The sequence below is a fragment of the Staurois parvus genome, unplaced genomic scaffold (genome assembly GCF_062004578.1).
Source record: "Staurois parvus isolate SC_StPar_1 unplaced genomic scaffold, SC_StPar_1.0 ptg000327l, whole genome shotgun sequence".
NCBI lineage: Eukaryota > Metazoa > Chordata > Amphibia > Anura > Ranidae > Staurois > Staurois parvus.
Window position 1 is genome coordinate 6,769,266 of NW_028318123.1, and position 24,198 is coordinate 6,793,463.

The following is a 24,198-nucleotide window of genomic DNA, read 5'->3' on the forward strand; positions in this document are numbered from 1 at the left end:
GCGGAGTTGTTGAGGGATCCCGGAGGTGTGGCCAGGTGACAGGGCAGCGTGTCATCCCGCCCACACATCGACTGAGTCAAAGGAGCGGTGTCTCGGTTCCTAAGACCATCGGAAATATGTGTTTTCCGATGGTCTTAGGCGACCCCTGGGAAATGGTCGTTCGACCCCCAAAGGGGTCGCGACCCCCAGGTTGAGAACCGCTGATCTACAGTATATATATAATACCATAATAGTATTAGATATATAGATATACCTATACATTAACATTTCTGGCCATTTATCAAAAATGCATTCCTCCTCCCATAAATGGCCAGAAATATTAATGTATAGGCGATATATTGATGATATTATAATGATTTGGAAAGGTTCAGAAACAGATCTTGACAGATTTACAAAGTGTATTAATGATAATGTTTATGGATTGAAGTTTACAGTTTTTAGTGATCCTGAAACAGTGAATTTTTTAGATTTAACACTATATAAACACAATGGAATTATCTTTACCAAAAACATTTTTAAGGATGTAGACAAGAATAGCTACATCCCAAAGTCTAGTGGGCATCACCCCAGGTGGTTATTTTCCACTCAGAGAAGTCAATTCACGAGGATCAAAAGAAATTGTAGCACACATACTGATTTTATGGATCAGACTGACGTTTTGATCAATAGATTCTTAGAAAAGGGTTACGATAGGCCTTTTTTGGAATTGGAAAGGGTGCTGATTAATCAAAAAGATAGAGATTCTCTTTTAATAAATAGGAAAGAAAAAAGGAATATGGATAATACAGCTTTCATTCCTGATTATAATAACCAATATTTAAATATTGAAGCTATTTTTAAAACATATTGGCCAATTTTGTTGAAAGATGAGACCCTCAAACAAGTTATCCCTTCAAGACCTAAGTTTATCTATAGGAAGAATAGATCGTTGCATACTATACTAGCACATAATGTCATAGATCCGCCCAAAGAGATTAAACTTTTCCCTAACCTACAAGGCTTTTTTCATTGCAATAAATGTAAGGCATGTAAAACAGTTAAAAAGAGATTCGAAAATAAAGAGAAACACTTTCATTCGGCTTTCTAGAATAAAGATTATAAGATAGATTCATTGATTTCCTGTAATTCTTCACACGTGGTATACGTGTTAGAATGCCCGTGTCATTTTCAGTATGTAGGAAGGACAGGGAGATTATTGAAAACCAGAATAGGTGAACATTTAAATAATATAACAAAAGGCTATGATAAATATAGTGTTTCCAGACACTTTAAATTTAAACATAACAGTGATCCTAGTCTGTTGACTTTCTATGGAATAGATAAGGTCAAAAGATATTGGAGAGGTACCAATATGATTAATGAGATCTCCAGATGGGAAACATTCTGGAAATATGAATTAAACTCCTTAAAACCGAACGGTTTGAATATTGACATCGATTTAAACTGTTTTCTGACTAATTTTTGAATGATTTTTTTTTTCTGTACTATAGTTGAATGATACATTCTTTGTTAGAATTAATTTGGTATTAGATATGTAGATGGATTTAATATCCGTTTACAGTATCCGTTTATAGTTTTTCACTACCATAGATCATCTGGCTGTTGATTATATTTGACTTTTTTCTCTATCTATGACTAGCTTAATATGTTAGATTGTGGTTTGCTATAAATTAAATTGGTCCTCCTGTGTATTCGATATCACCATTATCTGGCTGTTTGTTATATTTGTTTTTAGCTATAGCTATGTTTAGCCTAGATTGGGGGGTGCTATATATTATTGGTCCACCTATGTATTCGGTAATACTAATAGATATGTAGATGAATTTAATATCCGTTTATAATATCCGTTTATAGGTTGTTTTAACCTTATAATATCTTACTATATCTGACTAATCGCATCGCATATGCATTTGACATTACTATTATGGTATTATATATATAGTTGGATTTTAATATCCATTTAATATATCCATTTATAGGTTTTATTACCTTATAATATCTGGATGTTTGTTACTATCGCATTCTTTTTAAATTACCACTAGTTTGGGATGTTAAATTGAGATTTGCAATAGATTATTGGCCCTTCAATGAATTCTATGCCATTTTTGGTCTTTTTAATGTATTCAATGCTATTACTACAGGTATATTATAGTGATTTTTAGATATACATCATTATTACATGCATTTATTACTATATATGGCTTGGCGGATGTATTTTGTGTATTATTTAAGCTGCATATTATTATAGTTTATAAATTACATATTAATTATTTATGATTATGTTTACCATTTAATTATTGCTGTATATTAATTGTGAGTAATTGCTATTTAACATCTATGAAATTTTTTTTTATTGTTTTGGGTGCTCGCTTGCTTGTATTGAAGTAATTTTTTTATATGTATTTTATGTGCAATCACTCTTATGTACCTGCAGAGATCGAGCGGTATTGTGTTACCATAATGCCATTTCTGATTGGCTGCAATTAGTCTGCAATGCAGACTGAGTGTGTGATATATAGTTGTGTAGAGACGTCTATCATCCATTCTGCCCCATGAGGACGTTGGATGACGAAACTAGTAGGGCGGGGCTTCTTTTGGATGTGACGTCAGGACGTTCCTCGTAGACTGTCGGCTGTGATATCGCAGTGAGCGAGGCTTGTCTCTGCTTTCTTGAGGCTGTCATTGCTGGTGTCGGCTAGACACCCTGTTTGTGAGTGCATTTCTGACTTTTCAATGAAGGATTTTGGTTTTAAACGTACTGCACCATGATTTTTTTTTTTATTCCCTTAACATGATCTATGGTATGGAGATGTGATGACTACCTGCTGTTAAGGCTATTCCATATTGTGCTGATTGGCTGCTTGCACTATATTGCTCCCAGTTTGGATTACTTCTGCTGATCATCGCTTCCACAGCAACCGCTATCTTTGCTGGATTGAGGGACACTGACTTCGGATAATTGTGGTTGACGGGCCTCCCTCAGGTGACCAGGTCTTGGTGTGCCTGTGTTCCTGATCAAGTTGGTTACCTGTGCTTAACTTAGCTGCTCAACTGATGCAGGCAACTCCAACAGCCTGATGCCTTGTTCCTTCTGTTGTGATAATGGCACTTACGGTCATCAGTCTTCCTTTCAACGTATTCCTGACAGTATATCATGCAGGCATGCCTATCCATTTCTCTGTGTGCATCACAAATTTTTATGAAACAAACACATTGCTTTCAGCATGGTAAGCTCTGTCGACCACTTCAAGTCTTGACACTTTCACCCCCTTCCAGTCCAGGTCAATTTTTTTTCACTTTGAGTGACAATTACTCAGGCAAGCAGCACTGTACCCATATAAAAAAAATTGTATCTGTTTTTTTTTTTTTAGAACTATAGAGCTTTCTTTTGGTGGTATTTAATCACCACTTGCTTTTTTTTTTTTTTTGTTATATAAATGTTAAAATACTGAAAATTTAAAAAAAAATTTTTTTGCTTAGTTTTTGTTATAAAACTTTGTAAACAAATACTCTTTCTTTATAAATTTAGTCCAAAATGTATTCTATTTTTTTTAAAAATAACCCAAAAACAGTTTATATCATTTAGTCTGTTTGAAATGTATAGAGTCTACAAACTATGGGATATATATCTGAAAATTGATCAGTTGAGACCCTAAAATGCCAGATTCTGGTATGACGTATGGCAGTGATCAAGACATTGGTATGAGGTATGGCGGTGATCAGGATGCTGGTATGGGGTATAGTGTTGATTAGGATGCTGGTATGGGGTATGGCAGTGATCAGGACGTTGATATGGTGTATGGTGTGATCTGGATGCTGGTAAGATAAATGGGGTGATCTGGACGCTAGTATCAGGTATGATGGTAATCAGGATGCTGGTATGGGGAATGGCGATGATCAAGGTTCTGGTATGATGTATGGTGGAGATCAGGGCACTGGTATGGCATACGGTGTAGATCAGGGTGCTGGTATAGCATATGGTGGTGATCAGGGCTCTGGTATGATGTATGGTGGAGATCAGGGTGCTGGTATGGCGTATGATGGTGATCATGGTGCTGGTATGATGTATGGTGGTGATCATGGCGCTGGTATGGGGTATGGCGGTGATCAGGACACTGGTATGGTGATGGTCAGGACATTGGTATGATGTATGGCAGTGTTTTTGTGAGCACTGGGATAGGTGACAGGTGCTGGCTGCATTATTTATTAGGGACTACACTGGGGCAGTGATCAGGGACACTGGGGTGGCTGGCACTGCAGTCTGTGAGTGTACAAGCAGCCTGACAGGTTGCTGTACACTCGCAGGCTGCAGCATCGCTTTCCTCTTCTCTCACAATGAACGCAGAGAGAACCAATACTTGCTTTCATTCTCTTTTGTTTACTATGTGATTGCTGTGATTGGACACAGCACTCACATTTTAAAATACCATGTGATTACCCAGACACAGCAGTAATGTGATCCGGTGTTGACGCACGGATCGCCAGGCTCCTGGGTGCGCGCTCTGTGAGCCACACAGGACCTGCTGATGTGGACTGATGTAAAGGTACATTAGCCCGCATCAGCACTGTTTCCCATCTGCCATCTTTAGGCAGTTGGTGGACAGGAAGCAGTTAATTGCTTTAACCTGCACTAGCACTAGACTGAAATGTAGGATATGTAGTTTCTTCACAGGAGGTGTCAGTCTCTAGTCTACAGGTCGTGCATTAACCTGTGCAGTACCATGTGGTATGCCTTATGTTTCAAAAAGAAACATCTTACACTGTTATGAAAGATTTATTCTACTATAACTGTCCATACTTTCCAACATATTACATCATGTATCTATATGATGAACTGAGGAAAACGTCTACAGGAAAACTGTCTTGGATAGGTCGGATAAACATAGTTAAGATGATCATAGTACCAAAAGTGTTATATAAATTTAATAAGATTTTAATATACCTTCCAGGGTCTTTCTTTAGGGTTCTCAAAAATTTATACTTAGATATATGTGTGGAATAATAAAAAACCAAAAGTTAAGTATGAAATTTTGTGCTGCAATAGAAAAAAAAGGGGGATTAAATATGCCATATTTTAGGAGGTATTATAATTTATTTGGATTTTTATACTGTATGCTACTGGTTTAATATGGATTTGCATAAAAAATATTTTTTTAATAAAGATATAATTAAAAAAAAAAATGCACGGATACCTGAAACTGAAGGGCTGTTTCAGCTGTCAGTGGGGGAATCTAAACAAAAGAATGCCTGCAATTATGGGTTAAGCGGAGCTCCACCCAAAAGGGGAAGTTCCACTTTAAGCTTTTGTCTCCTGCTCCCCATTAAGGATTGGCACCTTTGGGGAGTGGGGGGGAGCAGGTATCCAAATTTGACAGGTACCCACTCTCACTGTGATCGGAAGCGAAAGTTGTCCTCCCCCCTCCCTCCCCGTAGTTTTCTGGGACACGTGACAGATCCCAGAAGACTACGGGGCCATTCACAAAGCGCAGCGCTTCTTGCGCATGCGCAGTGGGCACCCGGCAAATGCATATTAAACCAGTAGCATACAGTATAAAAATCCATATTTAATTTCCATCCCCTTCCCCATGTTTACCGTTCCATCCCCTCCCCCCATCTTCTTGGTCCCACCCTTTACTTTCTGTTCTTCTTTTATTAGTCTCTCTCACTATTTCCCCTCTCTTTCTTTATCCTCTATCTTCCTTTCATTTCCAAATTCTTGTTTGTTTTCCTTTTTTCCCTTATACTCCAGCCACTTCTAAAAATCTCCTTGTGTTTTTAAAATTATACCATCCCTCCCAGGTCTTCCTGAATTTTTCCATTTTATCCTCATCTATATGATACAATTCTTCCATTCTATATATATATTCCACCCTGTCCATCCAATCTTTTATTTTTGGGGGTTCTGTTTGCCAATATTTAGGAATCAGGCCTTTGGCTGCATTTAAAAGATGGAACATAATCGAATTTTGATATTGCTTCACCGAAAGCTCTGATTTATAAAATAGGCAAGCTCACGGGTCCATCGGTATACTAATCTTCTGGATCTCTTGTATGTATTGCATTATCTCCGTTCATAACTCTTGTATTTTGGGACAGTCCCACCAGATATGTGCCATTGTGCCCTTACTCCCACATCCTCTCCAGCACTGAGATGAAACTTCTGGCCTTAATTTATGCATCATGTTGGGCGTGATATACCATCTTACTATGCATTTATAATTAATTTCAACTATATTCATATTCATCACCCCATGTGTTAATCTAAACATTTTATTTTTTTGTTGCTCATTCAATTTTGTTCCAAGTTCACTTCTCCAAAAATGTTGGGGCTATTAATCCCTCTATTTCAGTAAGTATTCTATGTATCCTTGAGATATTATGTTTCTGTATTCTATTTATACTCAGCAATTGCTAAAATGGATACATTTCATCCTCATTCCTTAGTGGTTGTGGAAGCTTTGCAATAAAACATCTTATTTGACAGTATCGCCACTCATCCAGTGTGGAAAATATTTCCTTTTTACTCTTCATTGTGTGTAACGAACATAATACTCCTCTATCCACAATATCTTTTAAACATGCATTTTTATTCAATAAACATTTCCCTGAAATACTGTCATTTCCAGGCTGGAAAACTCTAGTTCCCGCCAACAGGATTGACAGTGAATTAAATTTCTTTCTTTTTGCTTGTGTATTTCATCTCAGATCCTAAATACATTCTGTGTCAAAGTGCTTGTGTTCTCATCCCAAGTGTGAAATTCCTGTGGTATCCAAATAATTTTTTCTAATGGTGCCTTACTAAGTGCACCTTCCATTCTTACCCAACTTCTCCCCTTTTATATTGTGTATCCAATCCACAATTTGTGATAATAACACCGAATTATAATACCTCCTAAAATATGGCATATTTAGTCCCCCTTTTTTTGCTATTGCAGCACAAAACTTCATGCTTAACTCTTGGTTTTTTATTAGTCCATACATATATCTAAGTATAAATTTTTGAGAACCATAAAAAAAGACCCTGGAAGGTATATTAGAATCTTATTAAATTTATATAACACTTTTGGTACTATGATCATCTTAACTATGTTTATCCGACCTATCCAAGACAGTTTTCCTGTAGACGTTTTCCTCAGTTCATCTTTTATCTCATTTATTAGTGGGATATAATTTGCCTGATACAGATTTTTTATAAGCGATGTTAATTTTATTCCCAAGTACTTTAATTATTTTTCTCTCCATTTAAAGGGGAACTCTTTTTGTAGAATTTGTTTCTCAGCCTTTAGAACATTTATATTTAATATCACACTTTTTGAGGGGTTAATTTTCAAGCTGGATAACTACCCATATTCTTTAAATTTTTCATTAGGTTCGGTAATGTTAATCTGGGATTTTTAATATAAAACAGCATATCGTCTGCATATGCTGCCACTTTATGTTCAACATCCCATGTCCACATTTTCCTAACATCTACACTATTTCTAATAGCTGCTAATAGCGGTTCCATGGAGATAACAAACAGCAACGGGGACAGGGACATCCCTGACTTGTGCTGTTATACATCTTCAAATTTTTTGATAATGAACGTTTACCTTCACTGCAGCTGAGGGGTCTCTATATAAATATTTAATCCACTGTATCATTCTAGGTCCGATTCCTAGTGTTCTCAGCATATCGAATAGAGATGAGCGAATTGAACATGACGAAGTGGAATTCGTTCCGAAGATTTGGAAAAATTAGATTCGCGACGAATCCGAAGATTAGCAAACTTCGGATGCACGAATCGAATTTTCCCAAAAATGGCAGCGACATGTGTGGCGACAGGAGAAAATGGACAGAGAAGATGGGGCGGGGATCTCTGGGAAGGCGCGCAGACAAGGCGCGCTGACCCATAATGCATTCTTGAGTCATGAATCATGACATGTGATCGCATTAGCCAATCAGCAGCCAGCCAGCACTGTGTAATGGTGGAGCTATAAATCGCGGCCATCTTAGAATTCTCCATTAGCCTCCGGTCATTCAAGAGAGACAGACCTGTCTGTATTAAGGGACAGAGTTAGGGCCACAGAGACTTTAGGGACACAGAATCGTTACTCAGGGACGCAGAATCGTTACTCAGGGACACAGAATCGTTACTCAGGGACACAGAATCGTTACTCAGGGACACAGAATCGTTACTCAGGGCCACAGCTATCAAAGAATCGAAAATTTAAAGTGACATACACCCTTTTTTTTTTTGGTGGCTGTCGTGCACAGTTGGTGCTGCAGTTTGCCGATTGTGCAAAATAAACTGACTTTCTGCTTCACAACCACTATTGTACATTCAAAGAGTTAAATCCATTTACACGCCGGCTGGCGGTAATATTTTTTGGGTGATTAGTGCATTCCAGTGACACAAACGTACAGTTTCCAGCCAACGGCAAGCTGCAATTGACCGATTGTGTACAATAAACTGACTTTCTGCTTCACAACCACTATTGCACGTTCAAAGAGTTAGATCCATTTACACGCCGGGTGGCGGTAATATTTTTTGGGTGATTAGTGCATTCCAGTGACATAAACGTACAGTTTCCAGCCAACGGCAAGCTGCAATTGACCGATTGTGCTAAATAAACTGACTTTCTGCTTCACAACCACTATTGTACGTTCAAAGAGTTAAATCCATATACACGCCGGGTGGCGGTAATATTTTTTGGGTGATTAGTGCATTCCAGTGACATAAACGTACAGTTTCCAGCCAACGGCAAGCTGCAATTGACCGATTGTGCTAAATAAACTGACTTTCTGCTTCACAACCACTATTGTACGTTCAAAGAGTTAGATCCATTTACACGCCGGGTGGCGGTAATATTTTTTGGGTGATTAGTGCATTCCAGTGACATAAACGTACAGTTTCCAGCCAACGGCAAGCTGCAATTGACCGATTGTGCTAAATAAACTGACTTTCTGCTTCACAACCACTATTGTACATTCAAAGAGTTAAATCCATTTACACGCCGGCTGGCGGTAATATTTTTTGGGTGATTAGTGCATTCCAGTGACACAAACGTACAGTTTCCAGCCAACGGCAAGCTGCAATTGACCGATTGTGTACAATAAACTGACTTTCTGCTTCACAACCACCATTGTACGTTCAAAGAGTTAGATCCATTTACACGCTGGGTGGCGGTAATATTTTTTGGGTGATTAGTGCATTCCAGTGACATAAACGTACAGTTTCCAGCCAACGGCAAGCTGCAATTGACCGATTGTGCTAAATAAACTGACTTTCTGCTTCACAACCACTATTGTACGTTCAAAGAGTTAAATCCATTTACACGCCGGCTGGCGGTAATATTTTTTGGGTGATTAGTGCATTCCAGTGACAGAAACGTACAGTTTCCAGCCAACGGCAAGCTGCAATTGACCGATTGTGTACAATAAACTGACTTTCTGCTTCACAACCACCATTGTACGTTCAAAGAGTTAGATCCATTTACACGCCGGGTGGCGGTAATATTTTTTGGGTGATTAGTGCATTCCAGTGACATAAACGTACAGTTTCCAGCCAACGGCAAGCTGCAATTGACCGATTGTGCTAAATAAACTGACTTTCTGCTTCACAACCACTATTGTACGTTCAAAGAGTTAAATCCATTTACACGCCGGCTGGCGGTAATATTTTTTGGGTGATTAGTGCATTCCAGTGACACAAACGTACAGTTTCCAGCCAACGGCAAGCTGCAATTGACCGATTGTGTACAATAAACTGACTTTCTGCTTCACAACCACCATTGTACGTTCAAAGAGTTAGATCCATTTACACGCCGGGTGGCGGTAATATTTTTTGGGTGATTAGTGCATTCCAGTGACACAAACGTACAGTTTCCAGCCAACGGCAAGCTGCAATTGACCGATTGTGCTAAATAAACTGACTTTCTGCTTCACAACCACTATTGTACGTTCAAAGAGTTAAATCCATTTACACGCCGGCTGGCGGTAATATTTTTTGGGTGATTAGTGCATTCCAGTGACACAAACGTACAGTTTCCAGCCAACGGCAAGCTGCAATTGACCGATTGTGCTAAATAAACTGACTTTCTGCTTCACAACCACTATTGTACGTTCAAAGAGTTAGATCCATTTACACGCCGGCTGGCGGTAATATTTTTTGGGTGATTAGTGCATTCCAGTGACACAAACGTACAGTTTCCAGCCAACGGCAAGCTGCAATTGACCGATTGTGTACAATAAACTGACTTTCTGCTTCACAACCACCATTGTACGTTCAAAGAGTTAGATCCATTTACACGCCGGGTGGCGGTAATATTTTTTGGGTGATTAGTGCATTCCAGTGACATAAACGTACAGTTTCCAGCCAACGGCAAGCTGCAATTGACCGATTGTGCTAAATAAACTGACTTTCTGCTTCACAACCACTATTGTACGTTCAAAGAGTTAAATCCATTTACACGCCGCCTGGCGGTAATATTTTTTGGGTGATTAGTGCATTCCAGTGACAGAAACGTACAGTTTCCAGCCAACGGCAAGCTGCAATTGACCGATTGTGTACAATAAACTGACTTTCTGCTTCACAACCACCATTGTACGTTCAAAGAGTTAGATCCATTTACACGCCGGGTGGCGGTAATATTTTTTGGGTGATTAGTGCATTCCAGTGACATAAACGTACAGTTTCCAGCCAACGGCAAGCTGCAATTGACCGATTGTGCTAAATAAACTGACTTTCTGCTTCACAACCACTATTGTACGTTCAAAGAGTTAAATCCATTTACACGCCGGCTGGCGGTAATATTTTTTGGGTGATTAGTGCATTCCAGTGACACAAACGTACAGTTTCCAGCCAACGGCAAGCTGCAGTTGACCGATTGTGTACAATAAACTGACTTTCTGCTTCACAACCACCATTGTACGTTCAAAGAGTTAGATCCATTTACACGCCGGGTGGCGGTAATATTTTTTGGGTGATTAGTGCATTCCAGTGACATAAACGTACAGTTTCCAGCCAACGGCAAGCTGCAATTGACCGATTGTGCTAAATAAACTGACTTTCTGCTTCACAACCACTATTGTACGTTCAAAGAGTTAAATCCATTTACACGCCGGCTGGCGGTAATATTTTTTGGGTGATTAGTGCATTCCAGTGACAGAAACGTACAGTTTCCAGCCAACGGCAAGCTGCAATTGACCGATTGTGTACAATAAACTGACTTTCTGCTTCACAACCACCATTGTACGTTCAAAGAGTTAGATCCATTTACACGCCGGGTGTCGGTAATATTTTTTGGGTGATTAGTGCATTCCAGTGACATAAACGTACAGTTTCCAGCCAACGGCAAGCTGCAATTGACCGATTGTGCTAAATAAACTGACTTTCTGCTTCACAACCACTATTGTACGTTCAAAGAGTTAAATCCATTTACACGCCGGCTGGCGGTAATATTTTTTGGGTGATTAGTGCATTCCAGTGACAGAAAAGTACAGTTTCCAGCCAACGGCAAGCTGCAATTGACCGATTGTGTACAATAAACTGACTTTCTGCTTCACAACCACCATTGTACGTTCAAGGAGTTAGATCCATTTACACGCCGGGTGGCGGTAATATTTTTTGGGTGATTAGTGCATTCCAGTGACATAAACGTACAGTTTCCAGCCAACGGCAAGCTGCAATTGACCGATTGTGCTAAATAAACTGACTTTCTGCTTCACAACCACTATTGTACGTTCAAAGAGTTAAATCCATTTACACGCCGGCTGGCGGTAATATTTTTTGGGTGATTAGTGCATTCCAGTGACAGAAACGTACAGTTTCCAGCCAACGGCAAGCTGCAATTGACCGATTGTGTACAATAAACTGACTTTCTGCTTCACAACCACCATTGTACGTTCAAAGAGTTAGATCCATTTACACGCCGGGTGGCGGTAATATTTTTTGGGTGATTAGTGCATTCCAGTGACATAAACGTACAGTTTCCAGCCAACGGCAAGCTGCAATTGACCGATTGTGCTAAATAAACTGACTTTCTGCTTCACAACCACTATTGTACGTTCAAAGAGTTAAATCCATATACACGCCGGGTGGCGGTAATATTTTTTGGGTGATTAGTGCATTCCAGTGACATAAACGTACAGTTTCCAGCCAACGGCAAGCTGCAATTGACCGATTGTGTACAATAAACTGACTTTCTGCTTCACAACCACCATTGTACGTTCAAAGAGTTAGATCCATTTACACGCCGGGTGGCGGTAATATTTTTTGGGTGATTAGTGCATTCCAGTGACAGAAACGTACAGTTTCCAGCCAACGGCAAGCTGCAATTGACCGATTGTGTACAATAAACTGACTTTCTGCTTCACAACCACCATTGTACGTTCAAAGAGTTAGATCCATTTACACGCCGGGTGGCGGTAATATTTTTTGGGTGATTAGTGCATTCCAGTGACATAAACGTACAGTTTCCAGCCAACGGCAAGCTGCAATTGACCGATTGTGCTAAATAAACTGACTTTCTGCTTCACAACCACTATTGTACGTTCAAAGAGTTAAATCCATATACACGCCGGGTGGCGGTAATATTTTTTGGGTGATTAGTGCATTCCAGTGACATAAACGTACAGTTTCCAGCCAACGGCAAGCTGCAATTGACCGATTGTGTACAATAAACTGACTTTCTGCTTCACAACCACCATTGTACGTTCAAAGAGTTAGATCCATTTACACGCCGGGTGGCGGTAATATTTTTTGGGTGATTAGTGCATTCCAGTGACATAAACGTACAGTTTCCAGCCAACGGCAAGCTGCAATTGACCGATTGTGCTAAATAAACTGACTTTCTGCTTCACAACCACTATTGTACGTTCAAAGAGTTAAATCCATTTACACGCCGGCTGGCGGTAATATTTTTTGGGTGATTAGTGCATTCCAGTGACATAAACGTACAGTTTCCAGCCAACGGCAAGCTGCAATTGACCGATTGTGTACAATAAACTGACTTTCTGCTTCACAACCACTATTGTACGTTCAAAGAGTTAGATCCATTTACACGCCGGGTGGCGGTAATATTTTTTGGGTGATTAGTGCATTCCAGTGACATAAACGTACAGTTTCCAGCCAACGGCAAGCTGCAATTGACCGATTGTGCTAAATAAACTGACTTTCTGCTTCACAACCACTATTGTACGTTCAAAGAGTTAGATCCATTTACACGCCGGGTGGCGGTAATATTTTTTGGGTGATTAGTGCATTCCAGTGACATAAACGTACAGTTTACAGCCAACGGCAAGCTGCAATTGACCGATTGTGCTAAATAAACTGACTTTCTGCTTCACAACCACTATTGTACGTTCAAAGAGTTAAATCCGGTTTTATTTTTGGGGTGCTTATTGAATTAAAGAGTATGTCAGACAACACGCAGAGGAGTGGCAGAGGAGGCAATGTTTCAGGAGCGAGCAGACGTGGCAGCAGAGGAAGGGGTCGAGGCAGCACTAGTCGCAGCCAGAGGCCAGTGCTCCCGGTGTCATCCAGTGGTCGTGTCTCCACCGACAACCCTGCCGTCATCGATTGGTTGACTCGGTCGTCTTCCTCTTCCCAGGTCACCTCTGACACCTACAGCCAACGGTCGGTGGGTACGTCAGACACAACCGTTAGTTGGCATGGCCCGGGAGCAAGCCCACTGAAATCACGTGTCCTCGACCTGCCCCTGTCCTTTGGTGTTCCCTCACCAAGCGAAGTATCGCATGCTGTGGGCTCAGTCCCACTGTACAGTGAGGAAGAGCTAACAGAGGGCGGTCAGGAACGGGGGGAGACATCCGCCTCTTCAGCAGCCAGGCGAAGAAGTACTGGCGAGGAGAGTGGCTCGGTAGCCGGTCTAGAGACAGGTCTGTCTCCTGACCCACACGCAGCCGAGGGGGCTAGTAGTGACGCGGAGACCCTAATTGATGATGATGAGGCTGATCGCACTTGGCAGCCTTGTCGTCATCAGGCTATTGCTTCCGCATCATCAGGAGAAGAGGGTGCCAGCTTGCCAGCGAGCAAAACAGTCGGTGGGTTGCCCAGGAGGCAGCAGGGTCGCAGCAGTGTGAGTGGAGCCAAACGGCCACGGAGTAGAGCACCAGCTCCACTGCAGCCTACCACCACGGCCAGTAGTGGTGCCGGTGTGCACGGAGGAAGTAGCAGTCAGCCAGTGAGGAGTAGCGGGGGTAAAGTTTCCTACTCGGCGGTGTGGCAATTTTTCGTCAAGCCGCCCGAGGAAGTAAACGTAGCCGTATGTCGACTATGTGGCCAGAAAGTCAAGCGTGGCCATGGGGCCAATGTTGGGACTACAGCGTTGCGTCAGCATATGCAGCGTCGCCATTCGGTGGCCTGGGAAAACCGTGATAGAGATACGGCGGTTCTGCCTGGCCCAGCCCCCGCTCCATCACCCGCTCCGTTACTTGCTCCGTCACCCGACGTCAATCGCCCTCTATCAGCCAGTCAAGGCTCCAACACCTCTGCTGAGGGGAGTTGTCGCTCGTTGGCATCTTCCGCTCGTTCAGATGCTCCTTCTCCTGCTACTCCTCTTCACGGATTCTGTCAGCAGTCTTTCTTGGAATCCGTTTCCAAGAGACAACAGTTTGCGAGCACGCACCCGACGGTGCAGAAGCTGAACGTCCTCCTGTCAAAGTTGCTGGTGCTGCAGTCCCTCCCTTTCCAAGTGGTGGACTCAGCACCTTTCCGAGAAATGATGGCTTGTGCCGAGCCGCGGTGGAGAGTGCCAAGCCGGCATTTCTTCGCCAAAAAGGCAGTGCCAGCCCTGCATTCACATGTAGAAGAGATGGTGGGCCAGTCTTTGAGCATGTCGGTCTCTGCCAAAGTGCACGGCAGCGCCGACGTGTGGAGCTGTAACTACGGTCAGGGACAGTACATGTCATTTACGGCCCACTGGGTGAACGTGGTGCCGGCACAGCCGCACCAGCAACTTGGACAGGTCACGCCGCTTTTGCCTCCACGTTTGCACGTCCTTGGTCCAGCAAAGATGTCCGCCTCTACCACCTCTTCTTCCGCCGTGTCCTCAGCCGCCACCCCCGTGCCAAGTCCCATTACCCGACCGGCATATCACATGTGCAGGGCGCAACGGTGTCACGCTGTGCTGCACCTGGTATGCCTTGGAAAACGTAGTCACACAGGGGAGGAACTTCTGAGTGTAATGAACAGAGAAATCGACAGATGGCTGTCTCCGCACAAACTGAAAATCGGAACCATGTTGACCGACAACTGAAAGAACATGGTGTCTGCTCTGCATCAAGGAAGGTTGTGCCATGCGCCATGCATGGCTCACGTGTTCAATCTGGTTGTCAAGCGGTTCCTAAAATCCACCATCCCACTGCAAGACATCCTTAAAATGTCACGTAAACTTTGCATGCATTTCAGCCATTCCTACACCGCAAAGCACACCCTCCTTGAGCTTCAGCGGCAGAACGGAATTCCACAGCATCGCCTGATCTGCGACGTTGCAACAAGGTGGAATTCAACCCTACATATGTTAGACCGCCTTTACGAACAGCGAAAGGCCATCACCGATTTCCTGATGTTACAAGCGGATAAAGGTACTCCCCTGTGTAACTTCGATGTCAGCCATTGGCAGCTCATGCGTGACACCTGCCGCTTGCTCAGGCCCTTTGAGGAGGCCACGCTATTCGTGAGTCGGCAGGACTATGGGATGAACGACGTCATTCCTCTGTTGCACGTCCTGGAACAAATGCTGTTAACAATGGCTGGTCAGGGTGCGGTAGACGTGGCGCACAGATCTCAACGCCACATGACCCCTGTGGGGGCAGGACAGGAAGAAGAGGAGGAGGTAGAGGAGGACATTGGTGCTCAGGAATTATTGAGTGAAATGGGTGGTTTTTCCACTCAGCGGACAGGAGTGGAGGAGCAGGAGCATCTGGTAGAGGAGGAGGAGGAGACAGAGGACCCAGACGCACCGTGGCAGTATGCTGTGGAGATGGAGGCAGGGAGTCCCTCGCATTCCTTGGCACAAATGGCCCATAGCATGCTCGGTTGCTTGCGTAGCGACAGCCGAATAATAACCATCAGACAGAGGGATGACTTTTGGCTGTCCACCTTGTTGGACCCTCGCTACCATTCAAAAATGGTGGCCTTTTTCACACCTGCTGAGAGGGAGGCCAAAATAAAGTACTATAAAAACCACCTATGTAGTCATGCAGTATATAGCCCTATCGGCCACTTTCTGGCATCCAGTTGCTGTAGCCCCCATCACCACACTGTGCCACGGGCCCCTGTACCGCCTTCTCATACTGCTGCCAGATCCATCCTCTGCCATGTGCGTCTTTGTCATCTGCTCACGCTGCTGGGTTCCAGTTTTAAACCTAGGCCTGTGTATGGCTTCCGAATACTGCTGCCTCCACCGCCACCCTGCGCCATGTGCCTCTGTCGTCTGCTCACGCTGCTGACGGCTTCCGCTTTTTAACCTAGGCCTGTGTATGGCTTCCGAATACTGCTGCCTCCACCGCCACCCTGCGCCATGTGCCTCTGTCGTCTGCTCACGCTGCTGACGGCTTCCGCTTTTTAAACTAGTCCTGTGTATGTCTTCCGAATACTGCTGCCTCCACCGCCACCCTGCGCCATGTGCCACTTTCAGGTCTCCTTACACTGTTGGTGGGTTCCATTTTGTGATAGGGTGCTGTATGGCCTTCCATTGCTGCTGCCTCCACCGCCACCCTGCGCCATGTGCCTCTGTCGTCTGCTCACGCTGCTGACGGCTTCCGCTTTTTAACCGAGGCCTGTGTTTGGCTTCCGAATACTGCTGCATCCACCGCCACCCTGCGCCATGTGTCTCTGTCGTCTGCTCACGCTGCTGACGGCTTCCGCTTTTTAACCTAGGCCTGTGTATGGCTTCCGAATACTGCTGCCTCCACCGCCACCCTGCGCCATGTGCCTCTGTCGTCTGCTCACGCTGCTGACGGCTTCCGCTTTTTAAACTAGTCCTGTGTATGTCTTCCGAATACTGCTGCCTCCACCGCCACCCTGCGCCATGTGCCACTTTCAGGTTTCCTTACACTGTTGGTGGGTTCCATTTTGTGATAGGGTGCTGTATGGCCTTCCATTGCTGCTGCCTCCACCGCCACCCTGCGCCATGTGCCTCTGTCGTCTGCTCACGCTGCTGACGGCTTCCGCTTTTTAACCGAGGCCTGTGTTTGGCTTCCGAATACTGCTGCCTCCACCGCCACCCTGCGCCATGTGTCTCTGTCGTCTGCTCACGCTGCTGACGGCTTCCGCTTTTTAACCTAGGCCTGTGTATGGCTTCCGAATACTGCTGCCTCCACCGCCACCCTGCGCCATGTGCCTCTGTCGTCTGCTCACGCTGCTGACGGCTTCCGCTTTTTAAACTAGTCCTGTGTATGTCTTCCGAATAGTGCTGCCTCCACCGCCACCCTGCGCCATGTGCCACTTTCAGGTCTCCTTACACTGTTGGTGGGTTCCATTTTGTGATAGGGTGCTGTATGGCCTTCCATTGCTGCTGCCTCCACCGCCACCCTGCGCCATGTGCCTCTGTCGTCTGCTCACGCTGCTGACGGCTTCCGCTTTTTAACCGAGGCCTGTGTTTGGCTTCCGAATACTGCTGCATCCACCGCCACCCTGCGCCATGTGTCTCTGTCGTCTGCTCACGCTGCTGACGGCTTCCGCTTTTTAACCTAGGCCTGTGTATGGCTTCCGAATACTGCTGCCTCCACCGCCACCCTGCGCCATGTGCCTCTGTCGTCTGCTCACGCTGCTGACGGCTTCCGCTTTTTAAACTAGTCCTGTGTATGTCTTCCGAATACTGCTGCCTCCACCGCCACCCTGCGCCATGTGCCACTTTCAGGTCTCCTTACACTGTTGGTGGGTTCCATTTTGTGATAGGGTGCTGTATGGCCTTCCATTGCTGCTGCCCCCACCGCCACCCTGCGCCATGTGCCTCTGTCGTCTGCTCACGCTGCTGATGGCTTCCGCTTTTTAACCGAGGCCTGTGTTTGGCTTCCGAATACTGCTGCATCCACCGCCACCCTGTGCCATGTGTCTCTGTCGTCTGCTCACGCTGCTGACGGCTTCCGCTTTTTAACCTAGGCCTGTGTATGGCTTCCGAATACTGCTGCCTCCACCGCCACCCTGCGCCATGTGCCTCTGTCGTCTGCTCACGCTGCTGACGGCTTCCGCTTTTTAAACTAGTCCTGTGTATGTCTTCCGAATACTGCTGCCTCCACCGCCACCCTGCGCCATGTGCCACTTTCAGGTCTCCTTACACTGTTGGTGGGTTCCATTTTGTGATAGGGTGCTGTATGGCCTTCCATTGCTGCTGCCTCCACCGCCACCCTGCGCCATGTGCCTCTGTCGTCTGCTCACGCTGCTGACGGCTTCCGCTTTTTAACCGAGGCCTGTGTTTGGCTTCCGAATACTGCTGCATCCACCGCCACCCTGCGCCATGTGTCTCTGTCGTCTGCTCACGCTGCTGACGGCTTCCGCTTTTTAACCTAGGCCTGTGTATGGCTTCCGAATACTGCTGCCTCCACCGCCACCCTGCGCCATGTGCCTCTGTCGTCTGCTCACGCTGCTGACGGCTTCCGCTTTTTAAACTAGTCCTGTGTATGTCTTCCGAATACTGCTGCCTCCACCGCCACCCTGCGCCATGTGCCACTTTCAGGTCTCCTTACACTGTTGGTGGGTTCCATTTTGTGATAGGGTGCTGTATGGCCTTCCATTGCTGCTGCCTCCACCGCCACCCTGCGCCATGTGCCTCTGTCGTCTGCTCACGCTGCTGACGGCTTCCGCTTTTTAACCGAGGCCTGTGTTTGGCTTCCGAATACTGCTGCATCCACCGCCACCCTGCGCCATGTGTCTCTGTCGTCTGCTCACGCTGCTGACGGCTTCCGCTTTTTAACCTAGGCCTGTGTATGGCCTTCAATTGAAGCTGCTTCTGCTCCGCCACTCTGCCATTGGACTCTTGATAGTCGTCTCCCCACACTGCTGCTGGGGGGACTTTTTAACATAGGCCTCTGTATGGCCTTCAATTTTAGCTGCTTACGCTCCGCCACTCTGCCATGGGCCCCTGTACCGCCTCCTCATGCTGCTGCCAGGCCCGTAATCTGCCATGGGCCCCGTACCGACTCCTCATGCTGCTGCCAGGCCCGTAATCTGTCATGGGCCCCTGTACCGCCTCCTCATGCTGCTGCCAGGTCCAGAGTGTGCCATGGGTCCCTGTACGGCCTCCCATTGCTGCTGTCTCCATCGCCACACTCTGCCATGTGCCACTTTCAGGTCTCCTCACAGTGCTGGTGGGTTCCATTTTGTCATAGGGTGCTGTATGGCCTCCCATTGCTGCTGCCTCCACCGCCACACTGTGGCTCCACACTCTGGTTTTGACCCCATGACTGCCCAAATGAGTGAAGTGTGCGGTGATTCTAAGATCGACGGCACTCATCTGCATGTCATACTGACTGACAGTATTATTTCTCTTCCCCAGCAGACTCCAAGGGCATTTAAATTAAAGGTACAGTGTTCTGCACTAATATAAAGGCTCTCTGAAGCCTAGAAACACCCTTTTTATAAGTTAAATTCGCAGCGAATATATTCGGCACGAAGCGAATTTAATCGGCGAATTCGGCGAATCAGCCGAACCGAATTTTTGAATAATTCGCTCATCTCTAATATCGAACATAAATCCCCAATCAACTCTATCAAAAGCTTTTTCAGCATCTACTGCCAGAATAATTCCAGGTTCCTCTCCGCTTTCATTCTTTTGTAGGATAAGCAATGTTCTTAAACCATTATCCTTTCCCTCTCTACCCAGAATAAATCCCACTTGGTCTAAGTGTATCCAGTCAGACATCAACTCTTTCATCCTGGTAGCTAGTACCTTCGCATATAATTTTGTATCAGTATTCAGCAAAGATATGTGTCTATAGCTGGGACACTGAGAACAATCTTTCTCCTCCTTGGGTATTACTGTTATATATGCCTGTAACAATTCCTCCCTCATCTTTGTCTGCTTTCCTAGCGCGTTCATATATGAACATAGTTTAAGGACTAGATTTTCTTTAAACTTCTTATAGTATCTTACAGTAAACCCATCTTGTCCTGGACTCCTTCCTACAGCTGTACTTGTTAATGATAAGTTGACTTCTTCTATTAATATTGGATTATCCAAAGCTGCCAGTCTAGTCTTATCTAATCTAGGTAAACCAGCTTTGTTCAGATAAGTCTGCCTCCTTTTCTTCCTCTCCTCCTCAGAGTCTGTTTCTTTCCTTCTACTCCATATAAACCATACAATACCTCTGGAATGTGTTAGCGATATCAGTGGTTGAATATACCATTTCACCTTTTTCATATTTTATTTTATCTGTAAAATGTTTTAATTTATTTTCTTTCAACTTCTTCATCAGATATTTCCCTGGTTTATTCCCCCACCAATAACTTTCCTTTGAAACCCCATTAAAAATTTTCCTTGTTTCTTGTTCCAGAGATTCCTTCAACTCTTCTCTTTTACAATTAATTTTATTATAGACAGCTCAACAACAAGGAAAGTAAAAACCAAGATCATTGACACAAAAGAATAAGGTGTACAATTCTTCTGATGAGGGACATAAGAAATGCACTGAAGTATTAACATGGATAGAAACGGAATACATAAACACAATATATAAATGAATGGAATGAAACCTTATAAATTGCATTAACAGTGAACAAGTAATGACCAATGAGCTAGTAGGCAAAGGCCAAGGATAATCACTAAAATTGCATACAGATGGCAGGAAAAACTGAGCATGGAGTCTCATTGGACGCACATCGTAACTCTACACCAAGGACTCTCGAGAAAGTCTGACAGGTACAGTGAAGCAAATAAGTATTTGATCCCCTGCTGATTTTGAATGCTTGCCCACTCACAAAGAAATGATCAGTCTAAAAATTGAATGGTAGGTGTATTGTAACACTGAGAGACAGAATAGCAACAAACAATTCTAAAGAAATGCATGTCTAACAAATGATGCACTGATTTGCATGTTCATGAGGGAAATAAGTATTTGATCCCCTTGATAAAACATTACTTAGTACTTGGTGGCAAATCACTTGTTGGCAATCACAAATGTCAGACGTTTCCTGTAGTTGGCCACCAGGTTTGCACACATCTCAGGAGGGCTTTTGGCCAACTCCTCTTGGCAGATCCTCTCCAAGTCAATAAGGTTTGGTGGCTGACGTTTGGCAACTCGAACTTTCAGCTCCCTCCACAGATTTTCAATCGGATTAAGGTCTGGATGCCTTGGCTGGGGGAAGAAGGTTCTCACCCAAGATTTGATGTTACATTACCCCATCCATCCTCCCTTTGATGCGGTGCAGTTGTCCTGTCCCCTTAGCAGAAAACACCCCCAAAGCAGGATGTTTCCACCACCATGTTTGACAGTTGGGATGGTGTTCTTGGGGTCATAGGCAGCATTCCTCCTCCTCCAAACACAACGAGCTGAGTTGATGCCAAAGAGCTCAATTTTGGTCTCATCTCACCGCAACACTTTCAACCACTCCTTCTCTGCATCATTCAGATGTTCAGTGGCAAACTTCAGACGGGCCTGGACATGTGCTTTCTTGAGCAGAAGGACTTTGTGGGCACTGCAGGATTTCAATCCTTGTCGTCATAGTGTGTTACTAATTGTTTTCTTGGTGACTGTGGTTCCAGCTGCCTGGAGATCATTGACAAGATCCTCAAGTGTAGTTCTGGGATGATTCCCCACTGTTCTCATGATCATTGACACTCCACGAGGTGAGATCTTGCATCAGACCTAGGGAGACCTTGTTGTATGTTTCTTTTATTTGCAAATGATTGCACCAACTGTTGTCATCTTCTCACCAAGCTGCTTGGCAATAGTTTGGTAGCCCAGTCCAGCCTTGTGTAGGTCTACAATCTTTTCCCTGACATCCTTGGACAGCTTTTTGGTCTTTGCTGTGGTGGAGAGTTTGCAATCTGATTGATTGCTCCTGTGGACAGGTGTCTTTTATACAGGTAACAAAATGAGATTAGCAGCACTCCCTTTAAGAGACTGCTTCTAATCTCAGCTTGTTACCTGTATGAAAGACACCTGGTAGCCAGAAATCCTGCTGAATGATAGGGGATCAAATACTTTTTTCCCTCATGATCATGAAAATCAGTGCATCATTTGTTAGACATGCATTTCTTTTGAATTTTTTGTTGCTATTGTGTCTCTCAATGTTATAATACACCTACCTTTTGATTTTTAGACTGATCATTTCTTTGTGAGTGGGCAAACATTTAAAATCAGCAGGGGATCAAATACTTATTTCCTTCCCTGTATATAAAACATTACAGGCACAATTCTCTAGGAGTAGCACAATCAGCGTAGGTAAGATGAAGACTGACAGAAACAAAGGTAAGAAAGAGAAAAAAGAAGAGAAAAGGGAAGAAGAGAGAAACAAGAAGAGTAAATACAAAGAAAGGGCTCCAGGGGATCGCGCCAGGAGAGTCTTATATCAACAGGAGGGTCTGGTCAAATCTAGACGGTTGAGACACATCAATCCAGGGACGCCAGATCTGCAGAAACTTTGTGTGGGTGTCTAACAGCATGGCCGTTAGCATCTCATTAACCATGATAAAATTCATCCGGTTCTTAACGGCTTCAAAATTAAGAAGAGGGGTTTTCCAAGCTCTCGCGATTGACAATTTTGTAGCCATAAATAGATGCGATGCCAACTGCCGCTCAGGACAGAGTAGGCCTACTAATGGTTTAAATAAAAGCACCTCATATGGGTTGCGCTTAATATCTGTGTGTAGCATAGTGTGGAGAAGGGCATAGACCCTAATCCATAGTCTGCATACCTTGGGGCAAGTCCACCAAATATGGGCCATGGTGCCTATTTGTTGACAACCCCGAAAGAAAGTCAGAGAGTGTGAGGGGGCAAAACGAGCTAGCCGGGCAGGCTTTTAATACCATCTGTAAAGGACCTTGTAGACATTTTGTTATATAATAACATTCCTCGAACATTTAGACAATGCTTGAGTCATGATCCACTAGTCTTGCTGATCTAGACAACCCCCGAGTTTCGATTGCCAGTGCTGATGATAAGAGCGAACTGGGAGATCAATCCTGGCGCATGAGTTCTGTGCCTACAAAGACTTTCGAAGGAAGTCAGCCTATAGGGTCCTGAATGGGCTTGTAATAATGTAGTAAGAAATTGACGGAGTTGGAGGTAGCTAAAGTGCTCCCTCAATGGGATATCATGAGGAGAAAACAGGGTCTTGAAAAGTAAGTATCCGAGTGGGAGAGAGCAAGGAGTGTACGTCATTGAAGCCATGAGCTGGCCACCTTCGCAAACTGTCCAGGGTTGTCAAGGCCCGGGGGGTAACAATGGGTTGTGGAGTAGGCGCATCAAAGGTAAGTGAGCAGAAATGAGACCAGCAGAATATTTGAAGGAGTCCCAAAGTTGAAGCATGTGTGCTAATGTTGGACTAAGAGGCGAAGGGCGATGAACAGGGGGGAGCCACGACAAAGAAGAAAGTGGCTTTGGGTGAGAGTCCATCATATCCACTGTGGCCCACAGGGTAATATTGCGAGATGCATGAAAATGGGCTAGTTGGGCAATATTCGCCGCTAGGTAGTAAGCCTGAAGATTCGGGACAGACAGTCCACCTTCGGTCCTACAGGCAAATAAAATTATTGTATTAATTCTAGGGCATGAGAAACCCCATATGAAAGACAGAAGCTTCCGTTGATGAATGTGTAAGATATGCAAAGGGACAGGGATCGGTTAAACCCGAAACACATAATAATTTAGAGAGATAAGTCATACGGTTCGCATTAAATTCTAACAAACCACGAAAGCGGGAGATGAGCCCAAGAAGACAACATTTCTGTCAAATCCTTAAAGACAGAGGGGAAATTAGCCTGATAAAGTCCTTCGTAAAGCTGGGTGATCTTAATCCCCAGGTATGGCAAGACTGAAAGCCATTGACAAGAAAATGATTGTTTCAGTGTTGCCAGTAGCGAGAAGGAAAGGGTAATATACATGGTTTTAGATTTAGCGGGATTGACATAAAAGCCTGAAAGAGCAGCGAACGAGTCCAGAACTGCCAGTAGGTTGAGCAGAGTAACCCCCGGATTAGTAACTAATAACAATATATCATCCGCAAACATCGACAACTTATGCTGGGAACCGGC